This window comes from Pezoporus wallicus, unplaced genomic scaffold (genome assembly GCF_028554395.1).
Source record: "Pezoporus wallicus isolate ANWC-B61680 ecotype Strahan unplaced genomic scaffold, APGP_CSIRO_Pwel_v1 contig_8185, whole genome shotgun sequence".
In the NCBI taxonomy this organism is placed as follows: Eukaryota; Metazoa; Chordata; class Aves; order Psittaciformes; family Psittacidae; genus Pezoporus; species Pezoporus wallicus.
This window is the reverse complement of record NW_026638580.1, coordinates 1-17,798: the sequence shown is the minus strand read 5'-3', so window position 1 is coordinate 17,798 and position 17,798 is coordinate 1. Positions and strand designations below refer to the sequence as shown.

General features: G+C 40.4%; 1 protein-coding gene across 1 annotated transcript in view; it reads right to left on the bottom strand.

Moving 5' to 3' along the window:
- CDC42SE2 (CDC42 small effector 2) overlaps window positions 1-17,790 on the bottom strand; it is an 81,836-nt gene extending 64,046 nt beyond the window's left edge. Inside the window, exons 1-2 of the mRNA XM_057411228.1 lie at window positions 17,728-17,790; window positions 17,542-17,599 (exon numbers count right to left, since the gene is read on the bottom strand). The gene's annotated coding sequence lies outside the window, so the exon portion shown is untranslated. The remainder of the gene's footprint in view (window positions 1-17,541; window positions 17,600-17,727) is intronic.
- Between the last annotated feature and the right edge of the window lie 8 nt (window positions 17,791-17,798).

Here is a 17,798-nt window from a genome sequence, read left to right as displayed (position 1 = left end):
AATTAAATTTTATGCATCTTCTATGTCAGGTAGGGCAATGTTTGGTAGATTTTATTAAAAACCCCAATGCAAAAGCAAACAAACAAAACCCCAAACAAAACTAAACAAACAAACATAAAACCCCAAACAAGCAAAACTCCCCCCCCCCCCCCCCAATAACTCTCATCTACACTTGAGCTCCCTGATGTTTTACACTCCATGGGAAGACATTTCCTTGACAACTTTCACTGAGGTCTTGGTTGTCATATTTCAGCCCTTTCTTGCACACAAACTAGGGAAACAAGTCTCCTGTTTTTTCTCAGACTGTCAGAAGCCAGATTAAAATCTAGACTTTTTTTTCTTTACCTCTGTAGTTTTCAGAAGAGACTGCCATAAAAAATTATGGACTAGAAAGAGGTGAGGCAGATGAAAGAAGAAAGGTAAATCAAGAGAAGAATGCTAGGGAGGAAAAGAGAAGGGTGAAACTTGTCCGGACAGCATTACATGTCAAGAGACGGAAAGCTTTCATCACCTTTTTTTGTTAGGATAGAAATCTGGGTGGTCAGAAAGAGAAACTTCACAACTGCAGATTACTGAGAGGAATAGTATTAGGAAATGGCTATAACTGCCATTTTGTTTGTATTTGATGATTGCATTGCCCCAGTGTGACAGGATGAGAGTCTGTGGAAAGAGTATTTGGGTCTCCTTTCTTTGGCTAAGGAGTCAGACAATAGCTTCTTACTCTTTATCTTCAGTTACCTCAGAATAAGTCAGAGACAAAAGTAAACTTTAATTAACAGAACAATAAACCTGACAGACTATAAGATGTGCAGTTACTGGACAGAGGCCCCAAAGATGGGACATCTAGTTGGAGCAAGGGAGGAGATATAAACAGAGGAAAAGAGGCACACAGAGAAAACACTTCAATATCATTGTGCTTGGGCTCCATGTGAACTATATTCAGAACACCTGTAAGTAGAGTTCTGACAATTTTTCTTTCCCCTGGTAAAATAACCACATCACAATAAACTGTTCCTCAGACAAAACATCACAGCAAGCAGCTTACAACACATGAAACTGTACTGATTGCCTAAAAAGTTCAGTAAGAAAGCAAATTAAAATCTTAAAGACAGCATTTTTAGAGTAGATATCAACTTTGTAAATGAATTGTCACTGAAAGTTGGCTACCTTCAAGTTAAAGACTCTGTGGGCAGTATCTGATATAGACAGGAGAACCAATTAATTTAACCGTAGGTAAACATGGACCTCCTCACCCAAATGCAATACAACTGAAATCAAAGTTGAGAAAGAGTCGTAATAGTAAATTTTATTAAGAGAAAAATGAAGCAATCTTGTATATATATATATATGAGATGTTAGCACAAAGTACATGTTAATAGTACACATAACATCCTAAAACCATGTGAAGACTCAAATTCTGTATACGTCATTTCAATATGCATAAATGCTATTACAAGTGAGGTAACAGTAGACACGAGAGTATCTATATTCATGACTTCTAAGCCAAATGTCTTCTTCCAACCATCTCCTTAAAGAAAAATAGACTAAGTAGAAAATAAATGAATTACACTTGCCTAAACTGTAGCATTAGAAATCTAGGGCCATGCTGTAAGAGCAGCACAATACAAAAATAAACCCCATCCTTGTACAATAACGTTTTTAGAAGTCAATCATGAATGAGATCTGGACCAGTAGTTGCAAGTCATCGTATCACAGCTGTTTAGAGTCCCAGATGAATAAAGCCTGTAGACTAAACCCACATCCTAATGGACAATTTAATTCACAAAACCACTCCTATAAATGGTAGGCTTCTGGCTTGAAAGGCTATTAAATGAACTGGCACAGAGTACCTGCCAGCAGAATGGAAAGAACAGTTGTTTGCAGGTACTGCCAAGGCACACTACTAATCAAGCTGTAACTACCTTCTATGAAGTCTGGACAGCTTATTGCAGACTTGTTCATGTCACCCATTCATTAAGAATGTCAGTTATAAATAGCAATTGTCTAAGTGTTAGAATTTGCATATGAATTTTTAGCTTTATGCTTGTCTGAAGCCTCATTTTCAGAGCTAACAATTCAGTATATGTCCTGTATTTCTAAATAATAATTAAATTACAGATTTAACCAGTTACAAGAAATTGCTAATGTTGCAACATTAGCAGGCAATTTCATCATTACCCTGACGTTATCTGCTCAGATGATTTATTTCACTTAGTTCATCACAGCTTAAAAGTCGTATTAGCCTTTTTGAGAAGTTCAGTATAAAAACTCTGCATAAAAACAAGGATGATAAAGTACAAATCAATATGATAAATGACCTAAGGTTGCCTTAGAAAGGTGTAACATACCTATTAGTACAGTGCTTCTACTGAAGCTTCTACATTGTTTTTGAGAACCTAAATGACAAGTCTATTTTTATAGGACAGCTACAACAGTGTTGTAAGGATTAACACTTGAGCAAATTAATTCCGATAGCACTAAGTGTATAAAATTCAGAGAGAAAATAATTACTGCAGTCCCATAACATTTTCCAAGTTGTTTTCTAATTACACAGAACAGGTTGAAATTTGATAAAGAACTTGAAGACACTAAGTAAAGTTTAAGGTTTAAAAATGCATTTGTGTCCTAAAGAGAAGTAATTTTTATGCTAAAGAAGCCATGAGTTTATGGTAGATGAAGAGTTAAATAGCCTGCAAACATGCAGTCCTTCCCACTGGGGGGGGGGGGGGGGGGGGGGGGAATAAAAATCTAGACAGAGAACTTCACCAGTTAAATGAGTTTATTAAAAAAAAAAAAAAATAAAATCTAAACTTCATCTTGGCTTTTATCTTGATTAAAATACCTGACTTTTTCATGCTTTTGCAAGCTATTAAAAACAGAAATGGAAGAAATATAAAGAATTCATTTTGCACCTGCAAAGTAGTTTTCAAATCTCTATAGCCACATATAGTATATACTCACAGATTTACACGATGGATCCTTCCATTCCAGTCAATGGCAAAGTCACATACATACGGAAAACTGCAGATAGCCATGAGAGCACGTTATCATTTCGTTATGATGCTTATAACTGGTACACCAATTAATTTAATAGAGCCATAATGAATACGCTCAGAGCTAAGAAATGTCAATGAGTTCAGAGCTGTGCCTATCTAGAATCAAAAGAGCCATAAGGTAAGAAACACTGAATGTAAATCAACGCACAAAGAACATGGCAGCTGCCCCATCCCTGGAAGTATTCAAGGCCAGGCTGGATGGGGCTTTGAGGAACCTGGTCTGCTGGGAGATGTCCCTGCCCATGGGAGGGCAGTTGGATCTTGGAATCATAGAATCATAGAACAGTTAGGGTTGGAAAGGACCTTAAAATTAGCTAGTTCCAAACCCCCTGTCACGGACACGGACACCTCACACTAAACCATCTCACCCAAGGCCTCATCCAACCTGGTCTTGAACACTGCCAGGGATGAAGCATTCACAACCTCCCTGGGCAACCTATTCCAGTGCCTCATCACCCTCACAGGAAAGAATTTCCTCCTTATATCCAATCTAAACTTTCCCTGTTTAAGTTTTAACCCGTTACCCCTTGTCCTATCACTACAGTCCCTAATGAAGAGTCCCTCCCCACCATCCCTATAGGCCCCCTCCAGATACTGGAAGGCTGCTATGAGGTCTCCATGCAGCCTTCTCTTCTCCAGGCTGAAAAGCCCCAACTGTCTCAGCCTGTCTTCATATGGAAAGTGCTCCAGTCCCCTGATCATCCTCGTGGCCCTCCTCTGGACTTGTTCCAACAGTTCCATGTCCTTTTTATGTTGAGGACACCAGAACTGCACACAGTACTCCAGGTGAGGTCTCACAAGAGCAGAGTAAAGGGGCACGATCACCTCCTTCGACCTGCTGGTCACGCTCCTTTTGATGCAGCCCAGGATACTGTTGGCTTTCTGGGCTGCAAGTGCACACTGAAACCAGCTCATGTTCATTTTCTCATCGAGCAGCATCCCCAAGTCCTTCTCCACAGGGCTGCTCTGAATCCCTTCTTGGCCCAACCTGTAGCTGTGCCTGGGATTGCTCCCACCCAGGTGTAGGACCTTGCACTTGGCATGGTTAAACTTCATGAGGTTGGCATCAGCCCACCTCACAAGTGTGTCAAGGTCCCTCTGGATGGCATTCCTTCCCTCCAGGGTATCAACCGAACCACACAGCTTGGTGTCATCGGCAAACTTGCTGAGGGTGCACTCAATCCCACTGTCCATGTCAGCGACAAAGATGTTAAACAAGACCGGTCCCAACACTGATCCCTGTGGGACACCACTTGTTACTGGTCTCCAGCCGGACATTGAGCCATTGACCACAACTCTTTGTGGGTGCCCATCCAGCCAGTTCTTTATCCACAGAGTGGTCCATCCATCAAATTGATGTCTCTCCAATTTAGAGACAAGGATGTCATGCGGGAGAGTGTTGAATGCTTTACACAAGCCCAGGTAAATGACATCAACTGCTCTACCCCTGTCCATCAGTTCTGTAGCCCCATCATAGAAGGCCACCAAATTGGTCAGGCAGGATTTCCCCTTAGTGCGGCTATGCTGGCTGTCACCAAGCACCTTGTTGTTTTTCATGTGCCTTAGCATGCCTTCCAGGAGAATCTGCTCCAAGATTTTGCCAGGCACAGAGGTGAGACTGACTGGTCTGTAATTCCCCGGGTCATCCATTTTCCCCTTCTTGAAAATGGGGGTTATATTTCCCTTTTTCCAGTCATCAGGAATTTCACCTGACTGCCATGATTTCTCAAATATGATGGCCAGTGGCTTAGCAACTTCATTGCCAGCTCCTTCAGGACCCACGGATGGATTTCATCAGGACCCATGGACTTGTGTATGTTCACATTTTTAAGGTGGTCTCGAACCAGTTCCTCTCCTACAGTGGGTGCAAGGTCTTCATTCTCAGAGTCCCTGTGTCTGCCTTCTAAGACTTGTGTGGTGTGGTCAGAGCCTTTGCCAGTGAAGACCGAGGCAAAGAAGTCATTCAGAACCTCAGCCTTCTCCAAATCCTGTGTAGCCAGTTTTCCTGAGAGCTTCCCGAGGGGGCCTATGTTCTCCCTAGTCTGTTTTTTATTTGCTATGTACCTGTAGAATCCCTTCCTGTTATCTTTAATACCTCTAGCTAAGTTTAGTTCTAACTGGGCCTTAGCTTTCCTAACCTGGTCCCTAGCTTCCCAGACAACACCCCTGTACTCTTTCCATGCCACCTGTCCTTGCTTCCACTTATTATAAGCCTCTTTTTTCATTTGAATTTTCCTCAGGAGCTCCTTACCCATCCAAGGAGGTCTCCTGGCCCTCCTTCTGCACTTCCTTCTAGCTGGAATGCAACACTCCTGAGCTTGTAGCATGTGATCCTTGAATATCAACCAAATCTTGATGAGCTTTAAGGTCCCTTTCAACCCAAACCATTCTATGATTCTGCAATTTTAGTTTCTCCCATCAGAGGGATATGTCACAAAATTTGAGTCCTTTAAAGGACAATGTAGATGCAAAGTTTACACTCAGATACCTCTAAAGGAGGAAGGTATCTACTCAGAAACTTAGCCTAGAAGAGGACTTGGGACAGCAGCCTACTTAAACTTATCTCTGAATATCTTTTCCCCCATCTCAAATATTATTTTCAAGAGGTCCTTAGAAGACAGTAACATTAAGACATTTCACTATTTTATAGTGTTAACATTTACCTCCACTGGCCTAGAGAAATCTCCCCAAGGAAAAAAAAAAAGAACACCACAATAATAATTCTCCTGGCAACTATTACAAGTCAGACCCACAAAAGGCTGACCCTCAGGTCTTTTTTGTCTGTGCTGGCATTAAGCTTTCTTATTTCTTCTCTGTTCTAATGAGATTCTTCAGCTTATCAGGGACACAGGTGCACAGGTGTGTTTATTTGGATGACGAATGGACGACACTATATGAACACCCTAAGGAGAAGACTGAAAGTTACCTGGATCAGAAATTGGGAGTGCAGAAATTCAGCTATGTAAGGTGTGAAATCTTGTATTTCATTCCAATTAGACACACTGAATTTTCAATATGGAAAAGGTCCTTTCCAACCGTAACTACTCTGTCATTCTGTATTACAATGCTTGAGAGGAGGCTAAGCCTTTCACAAAAACGAAGGAAAAAGCATCTGTGGGCTAACACATTTTTCGCAGATTTTTTTACTAGCATACAACCTAAATCTAACAGTGATCTCTTTTGCCGTATGCAAAAGCTTTCCTTTTCACAAGTAAATGGCTCAAAGTCTAATACCAGTAGGGGGTTTGGTGGGTGGAAGGTGCGTTTAATAGTATGCTTTTCAGAAGCACATACTATGTTTTCATACCTGCCAACACAGACTTTGAGAACCTACCATGAATAATTTAACTGATTCATCAGATAAAGCATATAATTTACTTAAATTCTTGCTTCAAAATCTAGCATGAATAATCGCCTTATCTGTCTGCTTTAAATCAACAGGTGACAATCAACCTGTGTGCTACTGCAAATCCTGTATGTAACAGCAGACAGGCCAAAGTAATCAACAGACAAAAATAACTCACCCAAAACTACAGGAGATCATTGTTTGAAGTCCTTTTGACCCTAGAGTTTTGCCTTGTAAAGAACTAGAAAGAGAGATACCCCGTTAGGGGACAACACACATCTTCTTCAACAAGCAAAGAAAGGACCTAGAAAGTCACTGGCTATACAAACAGCTCCATTCCCTACGCAGTGGAGTTCAGCCTTTGCAAAAACAGCCTTAAAAAAACGCAGCTTGTTTTTCTAAGGGAAAGAGTTTCAAAGTCATCACTTACCGCACTTATCCTCTCGAAAGGAGGCCTGGCATTGAGAAGCAAAACTACCATAGTAATAAGCATTATTACTATGACAGACTTCATACAACAACTGAGTAACGTTGTGAAAACAAAATACACCAAGTGATGTGAACGCATACACGGATGGCTCACTTTGACTGTGTAAGCTCACGACAGTTTGACTGAGTATTCATGTTACACAAGGCTAATTCCTCTGCTCTGCCAATGGCACAGGCAGCTCTCCTGAACCTCCCTGACCCACCTGAATCCTAATGCAGAGAGGGCATTTCAACTCCACATCCCTCTTCATGACTTTGCTATAGGGTTTCTCTATGAAATAAAAGACTGAAGAAGCCCATTCTCCGAGGCCATCTGAGACAAATCTGTATTTTGAACCAGTATCAATGACCTGTAATTGTCAGTAGCAGTGTGCTATTATTTTTAAACTAGTAAGTTACTGCAACTCATTAACATCTAAGACAATCAATACCATAATAGGTAAAATAAATCATAGAATGGATAGAGCTGGAAAGGATCTTAAGCTCCAAACCCCCTGCCATGGGCACGGATGCCTCACACTAGACCGTGTCACCCAAGGCCCTGTTCAACCTGGCCTTGAACACTGCCAGGGATGGCGCATTAACCACTCCTTTGGGCAACCTGTTTCAGTGCCTCACCACCCTCACAGGAAACAACTTCTTCATTGTATCTAACCTGAACTTCAAGGCCAGGCTGGATGGGGCTTTGAGGAACCTGGTCTGCTGGGAGATGTCCCTGCCCATGGGAGGGCGGTTGGATCTTGGAATCATAGAATCATAGAACAGTTAGGGTTGGAAAGGACCTTAAAATTAGCTAGTTCCAACCCCCCTGTCACGGGCACGAACACCTCACACTAAACCATCTCACCCAAGGCCTCATCCAACCTGGTCTTGAACACTGCCAGGGATGAAGCATTCACAACCTCCCTGGGCAACCTATTCCAGTGCCTCATCACCCTCACAGGAAAGAATTTCCTCCTTATATCCAATCTAAACTTTCCCTGTTTAAGTTTTAACCCGTTACCCCTTGTCCTATCACTACAGTCCCTAATGAAGAGTCCCTCCCCAGCATCCCTATAGGCCCCCTTCAGATACTGGAAGGCTGCTATGAGGTCTCCACACGGCCTTCTCTTCTCTAGGCTGAACAGCCCCAACTTTCTCAGCCTGTCTTCATATGGGAGGTGCTACAGCCCTCTTACCATCCTTATAACACAAACCTCTCCTCTCCTAGCCCCCCAGTTTATTTAAACTACAGTGGTAAAGAGTCAAGAAACGTCAGTTTTAACTTTTCCTTGTCCCATACACAAAGCACAACCAGTCTTCCTACAAATTCATAGGAACTTGCAAGTTGATCTGTCATCAGGACTGACTAAGGCTAATTATTAAGAACCTGCTTCAGCACCATAAAACAGAACACAGTTCCTTTTTTTTTTTAGGAGGGAAAAAAAAGAAAAACACCAACAACCGCCCCCCCCAAAAAAACAAACTAGCACTGACTGCACTTCAGAATACTGTGTCTACGGCAACAACTGCATGTACAAAAGCATCTGGACAGACTTACCCAAACCAAAGCCTTAAACATTCACAATGACTTGGCAGAAACCACCAGGACATGAGCTATGAGTAGGAGAGTGTCCTCAGTATGTAGGTCTAGCTGTAGAACATTCACACTTTTAAGCCTACCCATAAGACCTTTGTCAACAAAGAAGCTTTGAAGTTTCTTTGCTACAGGATCCTTAAATGCCATTTCCTGAATGATTACCCACATACCTGATTATTTCAGTGGATTAGTTACAAAGAAACCTGATCAAGAATCGGACTATAAGCACTATTAGCTGCATCACACTACTTTGTTTTCAATTAAGCCAAGGATATACCTACATCAAAGAACAAGCAGCGCTAGTGATACCGAGCATATGCAATATTAACAGATTCTGTTAATGCAGCTTCTGACTCTAGCCTTCCTCTCACATACACACATAACCAAGGTGATTTGCAGAATTTGCTGCCTGGGATTTCAGAACGGTACAGTATTTGAAATACCCTTAGCATCTCTGAATAGATGCAAACACAAATTAAATCATATTTAAACAGACAATAAGACAAATAGTTTGATAAAGCTGTCATTACAGAAGAACACTAACAAAAAAATCTAAATATGACCTCAATCAGTAGAAACAAAGTAACGAAGCTTTCACATTATGCTTTCTGACCCTGAAAGAAAGGGAACTAAGTTTAAGGACTGAAGAAATAGCATACATTCAGTATAAAAAGCATAATCTGGAATCACCTGTCAAAACTTGAGCAGCTATCTGTGGAAGTGTCAGAACAACATTTTTTCTTTAAAAGGAATTCTTAATTCATACACTATTTCACTAAAATGCACACATACTTTGACTATAAAAGGACCATGCCTGTTGCAAGTTCCCCGCAAGTGGGATCACTCTAGATGCAATTTCTTTGTATTCATTATAATTTTCAAGTGAGGGGAGAGGGATGGAAAGGAGAGTTAAAAGAAAAAAAAAAGTACCACCGTAGGAAATTAGGATCCTCTTACTAGGACTACATATATATCCTGAAAACAGAGTGCACAGCACAGGGAGCAAATGCAACAATCCTTGGTTTTTCTGCGTATCTGTTATCTGTATTATCCTATATATAGAATGATAACAACATCATATATTACTTTGTAAACACCTTGGGATACAACTAACACAATTCTGATTCTAATGAAGAAATACATGGGACACGACTTCACCATAATTCTACCTGCAAGTTATGAGCAAGGTTACCCTTACTGCACTCTTGCAGAGATGTAGCTGACTTTCTTCACAGACGCAACTGTAATGAATTTAGGATCTCTAGGAGAGGTTCACCATGTACTTCATTGTAACCAGGGTTTAACTTGAAACACTTAAAACAGAAAAGCATTGCTCACCAGTCCTACTGACTCCCCAGGAAAGGCCTGCCGTAAGTGGAAGCACCACTTAACAATGCACGAGTAAAAGGAGCAAGTTCAAGGATTCACAGGCTGTTCTTCAGAGACCTCACAGGAAGCTTGGCAGTGAAGGATGGTTCATGAGAAAAACTGCATTAGAGTCAAATGTATGTTTCAAGATAGAGTGACTGTATTGACATCGTGCCCCTCTGAATTCATTTCAATATGGTCTGTTAGTTCAACTAATATTTTTCAAGCGTACCACAAGGCTTTACTCATTACAAAACAGCTTAGCAGAACACAAGTTATAATTACATCAAATAACAGAGCTGGACGCACCTAAATGTATCTTTCAGGGTAAGTCACTATTTCAACACTGAAATAAGATGACTTCATTACACAGCAGACCTACCTGTACCAGTGACATGATCAGTGACATGCACTGTGATCTGCTCAAAGTGGGAGCAGTAAACATTTGTGCAAGATGAATTTTTGATAGGACAACAACAACGAACAAATGCGCCAGAGCTACTGACAGTCTAGTCTCCCATTAGCTGCGCAAATTATTCCCCCCATATGCTTGAGGACAATTATAATAAGTCTGATGCATAAATAGATCTGGATAAGACTGCATGAAATACCAAACCTGAAGCAATTATTTGAAGACCACTCCTTGCTCCCTCCTCCCTCCCCTTAAAAATCAGAGGTACTTAAACCAAGTATTTCTAAACCTTTAAGTCCTGTAGACTGACTAACTTCTTGGATATATAACCACCAAATAAATCAGTAAATTCCTGCTTCTATAATACTTACACATACTTTTGGCGGGAGAATTTCTACCATATCCCAAACTCTGTTTATAGAGTTCAGGTGAACAGAACTACTCTTGACTTCAAACTACTTTTTTACATAAGCTTTAATTTATTTTTATTATCTCAAAGGAGAACAAGCCTTATAAAACTGAGCTTTATTGGAAAAGGACTTCAGCTGAGAAAATCAGAGGAAATTAACATTCATTTGAAAGGTGAAGAGAGGAAATAGGTAGTCAAGCTCAAACTTAAAATTGTTCACTGGAAGCTTTCAGGGAGTAGGTGGAATTCCTTTAGCAACTGGCGTTTGATAAGAATAGCTGCATCACATGGAGCCCATTTAGAGATGTTATTGGTGAGCACAATAGTTATTAAACATGAGATAAAAGCAACCAATAAATATAACAAAAGAGCCTTCTGCATGTAGTATTTCAATTCTTACCTAATATGACTGTTTTGACAAAGCCAAGTGTAATTCAAGAAAGTCCAATTTTTGCACAACATTTAAATAGGTTCCAAATTCAGTGGGTAAGTACAAGCAAGGTGTCAAAAAAATCCCCTTCCAAGAAGGACGTGAGGGAAAAGTATATTAAGCCTATACAAAGGTAAGCCTTTACTTACAGAAAAAGACACGACTTTAAGGCTGAAATCACCAACTTCGTTCAAGAGACTGACACACTTATTTTTTCTATGAGGACAACTGGGATTTTGACTAAGAATGCTTTGCTGACAACACATTTTCCATTCCTTCCATTTGGAAGGTAGATGCAGGGACTGAGAGAATGAAGATCTTAGCCCCGCTGTAGGAGAGGATCAGGTTCAAGATCGTATTAGGAACCTGAATGTGCATAACTGCATGGCTTCACTAGAGGCAAATCCTGCATGACAAATCTGGTGGCCTTCTATGATGGGGCTACAGAACTGATGGATAAAGGCAAAACAGTTGACATCATCTACCTGGACTTGTGCAAAGCATCTGACACTGTCCTGTATGACATCCTTGTCTCTAAACTGAAGAGACATCAATTTGATGGATGGACAAGCCAGTGGATAAGGAATTATGTGGATGGCCACACACAGAGAGTTGCAGTCAATGGCTCAATGCCCAGCTGGGGACTGGTAATGAGCAGTGTCCCTCAGGGATTGCTGTTGGGACCAATCCTGTTCAACATCTTTGTCAGAAACAGGGACAGTGGGATTCAGTGCACCTTCAGCAAGTTTCCTGATGACACCAAGCTGTGTGGTTCGGTTGATACGCTGGACAGAAGGAATGCCATCCAGAAGGAGTCTGGCACAGTTGAGAGGTGGCCAGTGTCAATCTCATGAAGTTCATCCAAGTCAAATGCAAGGTCCTACACCTGGGTTGGGGTAATCCCAGGCACAGCTACAGGTTGGGCAGAGAAGAGAGTCAGAGCACCACTGCAGAGGAGCACTTGGGGGCACTGGTTGATGAGAAAATGAACATGAGCCGGCTTCAGTGTGTGCTCACAGCCCAGAAAGCCAACCGTATCCTGGGCTGCATCAAAAGGAGCGTGACCAGCAGGTCGAAGGAGGTGATCCTGCCCCTCCACTCTGCTCTCGTGAGACATCACTTGGAGCACTGTGTGCAGTTCTGGTGTCCTCAAAAGAAGAAGGACATGGAGCTGTTGGAGCAAGTCGAGAGGAGGTCCATGAGGATGATCGGGGGACTCGATCACCTCCCGTATTAAGACGGGCTGAGAAAGTTGGGGCTGTTCAGCCTGGAGAAGAGAAGGCTGTGTGGAGACCTCAGAGCACCCCTCCAGTATATGAAGGGGGCCTATAGGGATGTTGGAGAGGGACTCTTCATTAGAGACTGTAGGGGTAGGAGAAGGGTACCAGGTTCAGACTTAAACAAGGGAAGTTCAGGTTAGATATAAGGAAGAAGTTCTTTACGGTGAGGCTGGTGAGGCACTGGAACAGGCTGCCCAAAGAAGTGGTAAATGCTCCATCCCTAGCAGTGTTCAAGGCCAGGTTGGACAGACCTTGGATGACATGGTTTAGTGCGAGGTGTTCCTGTCCAGAACTAGATGATCTTAAGGTACTTTCTAACACAAACCATTCTATGATTCTATTCTGTGGAAAGAAAGTTTTCTTAACAAAATGCTTCTGAACTCTGTGTAACAACTAATAAAGTTCAAGGCATGTACACTCAGCACAAAAAAGAGTTGTAGAGCAATTTGTATTAAAAACAAAAAGCACAAGACACCAAAATACGCAGCAAACAATATTGTACTCTAATCAGTTATTTGGCTCATGTGTTGTTTTGCCCTTGTACAATGATTTATACATTGACCAAACAGCTCTTTGTTTTACCCTAAATGGTTAGAGATACTTACACCATTTTATCCTTGCCTGCCTGAAGTGCAACTCTAAGTACTGTAACTGTTCTGGTGTGAAAAATTATGGATCAGCATGGTCATCACCATGTGTAATCAATCTCCCAGCATTAGGAGCCCATGACTGTTTAGATGAGAGTTTCTCCTTTAGAATAAGGATGAATTGCAATTTCTCCTCCAGGACCTCTCCTCCAAGTAGGGAGACTGGTTTCTATAGTCCCCTCACTATGGGCCGTGACACTTCTGCTAGAATTTATGTATGGGAGGAGAGGATTCAAACTCTGCCCAGTGAAGAACTGGGCTAACAGTTTTCTAATAACCACAGTATCAGTTCAAGTGCTCACATAACTGCAAGCCCATAGACCTTTGACATTACTACGTTTGCCTATATGCATATTTTCAACTTCAGCCAAATAAGCAAGACATCCACTGAACACAGCCCTCAGAGATCCATTTCCGTTGTTCATTGAATTTACCTTAACCATAACTTGGAAGCAAGCTCAACAGCAGTGGAACTCTTAGCAGCTTGACTTCTCCAATGTACCACCCTGACGCTCTACTGCATATGCAGAAAGAGGGTACCAGTTCTCCCTCTGACATCTCATGACAAATATTAACAGTCTGATTGAACAGAAAGTTAAATAAATCAGAGGGGACTGTTAATACAGTATAGTTATGTTTCCAGGAAGTGGCCTACAAAACCTGCTGATAATCACATTGACACCTTATGTCTTCCACGTTATACCTTCCTCCTAAATCTTTCTGTTAATGTGACACTAAGAATATGAAAGAGTGCTCTGAAGCAGGTCTGCACTACCTTAACTGTGCCTTCATTACAGGCAAAAGGGCTCCTCTTCTTCTTGGAGCTGAGGAGAAGCAATCAAAGAGAAATCTCTGTTTCTCTTGGGACAGTAATTACCCTTGGACTAATAGTTTCACCTCACACATCCACTTTAACTACACACAAAACACTGAGTTAGAAACAGACCAAAGGTGTACTTAGGTAGAGTTATGAAGCTATGTAACAGGCCTCAAGAACACATCCTCTCATAGGACACTCACCAGCCTAACTGTCCTACATTCTTTTTGTTAATAACTTCCAGCTTTGTCACAGTTAAACTTCCTCTTCGATCTGCTCTTTATATGAAGCTCCCACTTCAATATGTCCAGTGAAGCTGTTAGTTCTTACCCACTCACATTTGCTCCAAGTTGCTCGTTCCTTGAATTCATTATTATTTCTTCACATCATCACTACTCGTGCAATAAAACAGAAGACACTAATCGTGCAAGACAGACTTGCTTCATCAAAACATCTTGAAACCTTTAAGTGACTGTGAATACTCAGAAGTCTCTTGATTTACTGATCTTTCTAAAGAAATCAGAATCCAATCTACCCATCTCAGGATCAGCATCCTTCAAAAAAGCATTTCTCCTCCCCCTTCCCCCCCCCGCACTTATTTTCTTTCCAGACTTGGCTAAAGGAAGGAACACTATGCCCCTGCTATCCTAATGCATCTCCATCTAGTCTGCTCAAAAATTGATTCCTGAAAAAAAATAAAAAAATAAAGTAATTTAACTGTGCAGTCACCATTCTGTTCACTTAGCTTTAGTGCTTTTAATGCAACAGCAATATGGCAAGACAAGTAGAAAAACTCCTTCATGTTAACCCTAAGTATACTTTAATAACCGATACAATTGCATTAGAAGACAGACATACATTACCAGCCACATTTGTAGAGTAATTAGCAGCCAATTCCCTACAATCTTTCAGCATGTGTAAGAAAGCATTTCTGTGACTTTTAAGATTTCAACACAGTGACTTAACACTTTCACAACATCCTTCAGTTCTTAAAACTCAGTTATTTGTTTTACAGGCCAATATTAAGAATAGGAAACACAGAAAGTCTAATACTAAACAGATATGGTAGTTACTGGCAAATACATTTTTATGAATACAACACAGCAAGGTACAACAAGGGTATACAAAAAGCCACAGTAATCTTTGCCCATTTTCTCTATCTGAGCACACAGAGAGGTTTACAGCAAGAAACAGACACCCAGAGGTTAAGGAGGGAGGCGACCAAAGATAACAGTCTTTCAGACACATGCTTATTTAAATCTTTAATATTAGCTAGACCCTATCTAGGAAAAACACCTGTTGCAGTAATGATTTTGGTGATAAATTACTATTCAGTTCCAGGACAGGGGCTGTCAAGCATAATCAAGAATTGCAACTAAGTTGCTGAAAGCAAATTTGAGTAGTCAAAGTATCACTCAAAAAGTTATACTTAGTGAAAGTTAGTCGTATTTTAATTCCATACAAATACTCAGAGACACTGAATAGAACCCAGTGGGTTTCTGCACACAGAGCTAACAGAAATCATGACAGAGTTTCAAAACACTCATAAGAGATTTTCTTTAGTAATTTAGTACGCTAAGCTTACATATAACTTGCCACTCCACAACTAGACAAGATGACCAAAAATGAAACAAACAAACAAACAAGACCTGCAGGAGAGGTACTTCCAACAAGTATTTAAACTTTTCTTTTTTTTTAAACACATTACTGATTAAATTAATTCCACTATTGACTAATTATGCTTCATGCCTAAAGGTTGGTCTGTAAATCACACTAAGCAAATGTCTCAACACCATTCTGAAGTTTGAAAGAAAATCTTGGAACTTCAAAAAAATGCCACCTCAATCATATACAACAGAATGAAATGTTTTCCTTGGCATTCCTATGTCGACAGTGTAAAGAAAAAGTATTTTTCTAATACTGTATTATAATTCTAGCAAATCCCAGCTGAGAGACAGAAAAACCCCTTCACACTCTACCTTTGAGGGTCAAAAGGTCTGACACAAATATCAAACGCTTTGTGCAAGTTTGCTCTAAAAGGCTTGCTCAAGTTACCAGGTGTTAGACAGACTCCTCCCCAATGGACAATGAATTATAGCAGCAGCTGCTGGTTAACACTATTTCACCACCACAAACCCATTACTCCTCCTAAATACGCAAGAGTGCTGATTATACTGCTTGTTGGGGAGAAACATGAAATGAGATATTTAACACTTCTTGTTTACTGTAACACTTCCATAACATATGATCCAATTTCTGGACACTAGGGTTACTATTTTATCACTGGAAATAAAGCTCTGGTATCTAGGCAGAAAAAAAAAAAAAAAGAAAAAAAAAAAAGAAGAAGAAATAAAATTCACAGTAAAATATTTAGAAAGCCACTTGGAAAACACACTCAATTTCTTTTCTCCCCTTCTTGCTTCTACATCAACTTATTTTTTGGACAGCAGAAACTATGAAGGGATATTTAAAACACTTCTAACTGCCTTCTCCCTATCACGACAAACCACCATGTCCACAAGGCTTCCCACAGACCATGACACCACTTCTTATACCCTGGTAAGGTCTGAATTACTAGGAAGGTTCGAAACAATGTATTTTGCCTGGTTATACGACAGCATAAGCAAATTGCCAATTATTTTTCAGCAACACAACCTTTAAAACAAAGATAAGTTATCACGCAGCTGCAACGTTTCCAGACAAGCTACACCTAATAACAGTTTCAGAGTTCTTCATTCCGCTGGTGTACAAGTGCATTATAACACTTTATAGACTATAGATATCAATTTCTAATCTCTACAGCTTTGATCTAGATATACAGAAACTTTACCAGGAAGTTTCTTGAACATAAGAGTAACTGATTCTCTGCTGTGGAAAGGATACCAGCCCTTCCTCAAAGCAGAAAGTGTGTAAGAAGTATAACCCATTAACAAAACAACTTTAGATATCTGAACAGCTACATCCAGATTCTAGTTTCCCACCCAAGCTACTGGGAGGAAAAAAAATTCAAGCGAGCAGTAATGCAACTATTGCTACATAAAAGAATTTCTATATGTACTAAAATTATAGTGTATTATCTCTTGCTTATTTGAGCTGCTACTTTCTTCTTTAGTAGCTGCAATAAATTTGCTTGATCACATTCTGCAGTTTCATCTAGAACAGTCCTATCACCCTTCAAAAAATTTATTGTAACAGAAATGTAGTATTTTATTATATCTTTCAAAATCGCATCTCTAGTTCGACAACATAATAAACAACTTTCAGGAAGACATCTGTACCTTGACTGAGCTATTATTAATCAGATTACCTAAGCAAATAATTGACTAAACATTCCTTGCGCACAAGGAAAAAAAGCACGATCTAATCTCAATTACTTCAGTTAAATATAAGGAAATATACTACTACTGCACTTACAGGTGTTTCCTATACATTGATCAAAGCTTAAAAGGAGACTGTAAGGCCTTGACACTTAAATAAGGCCCACCACAAAAAAAAAAAAACAGTTAAAAAGAGAGCTTAATACAATCCCTCCCTTCCCCCCCTTTACAGATTTTCTTTACTTTTCCTATTTTTTTAGTGGCTATCACAGTCCAGGAGGAATATATCTGCAGGAGAAATCTGCTTAAATGACTTCTGACGTTTTTGCCTTACAAATGTAAAATAATTATTCCATCCATCCAAGTTCAAAAACAAAGTCAGAAGACTTACAGTTTAGTGCACATTCAACTTCAGAGTCAAGAGTCGAAAAACCTTATGTTCTTCTGGTCTACGAAAGCAAGATTCGTAATTTTAGTGAAAGCACAAGGTTACACACGCAGAAAAACTGCCTTAAACCCAAACGCTTAAGCCACAAGAGAAGCAATGTATTTCAAGTAACCGCGTTAAGTACGTTACCCCTCCGAATTCACACGAAGTCACGGCCGCTATGCCCCAGCACCCCGCGCCCTAAGCAGCGTGTGAACCTC